This window comes from Plasmopara halstedii, assembly GCF_900000015.1.
Source record: "Plasmopara halstedii genome assembly, contig: Scaffold_470, whole genome shotgun sequence".
NCBI lineage: Eukaryota > Oomycota > Peronosporomycetes > Peronosporales > Peronosporaceae > Plasmopara > Plasmopara halstedii.
This window is the reverse complement of record NW_020187390.1, coordinates 1,268,104-1,269,088: the sequence shown is the minus strand read 5'-3', so window position 1 is coordinate 1,269,088 and position 985 is coordinate 1,268,104.

The window sequence follows — 985 nt, the reverse complement described above, 5'->3', positions numbered from 1 at the left end:
ATTCTGCTGTTGACATAGTCAACTTGGTGCCCAGCACCCAGAAGATTGTCGACCAAAACTTCCCAGTGAAGCGCGGGTCTCTATCCCAGACAATCGACTGCGGAGTTTTGTTGTCGAAACTATCGACAAACAGCGTTGCTGTACCCGCGCCGTCGATGGTGTCCGGCGCTGCCGCATGATAAGCTATCTTGCTCAAACGGTCCACAAAGCCCACCCACACCCGTGTTGCCCGCCGAGTACGTCGGCAGGCCAAACACAGAGTCTATACTCATAGACCGCAAATACCCGGAGATTACCGGTGAACTGGCCTGCGGCGCCGCCGCCGCATTAGGGGAGAGTTTCACCCTCTGACACGGTATATACGTGCGCACATATGTGCTCGTTCATTTGTACAGCTTGAGCTACCGATAGTGGCAACTCACCGAGCTGTACGACTTCTCACGACCCAGATGACCACTGAGAGGGTGTGGTGGGCCTTAAATAGGATACGGTATTTCAAATCCTTATCTTGAGGAACCACAATCCGTATCGTTCCGTTGAATCGGTGCTATAGTACAACAACCCGTAACTCAACGAATATCAGTGTAATTGTGCGAGCCAACCCGCTGACAGTTTCTTGTCTGAGTTTCATAACCCCTTGTTCCTGAGAGCCTGTAGCAGCGCTACACACATACTATCATTCGCGTATGCTGCGCGAATCAAATCCGTCACCGTCGACAAAAGCAAGCTCATAATCCGGTCTGCGTGACAACGCATCTGCCAAATTGTTCTGCTTTCCTAGCTTATATTTCACCTCAAAGTTTTTTTTGCAAAGAAAAAGAGTCATCTGGCCATCCTCTACGAGAGGTGAGGCGACTGGATCGCAGTGCGTAATGACGCATGATCTGTGTAGACCACTAACGGCTTTGAGTCAAGCAGATGCAACCTGACCTTGACAAGTGCATACTTCATCGCAAGTAAATCCTTTTGTGGACTGGGTACTTCC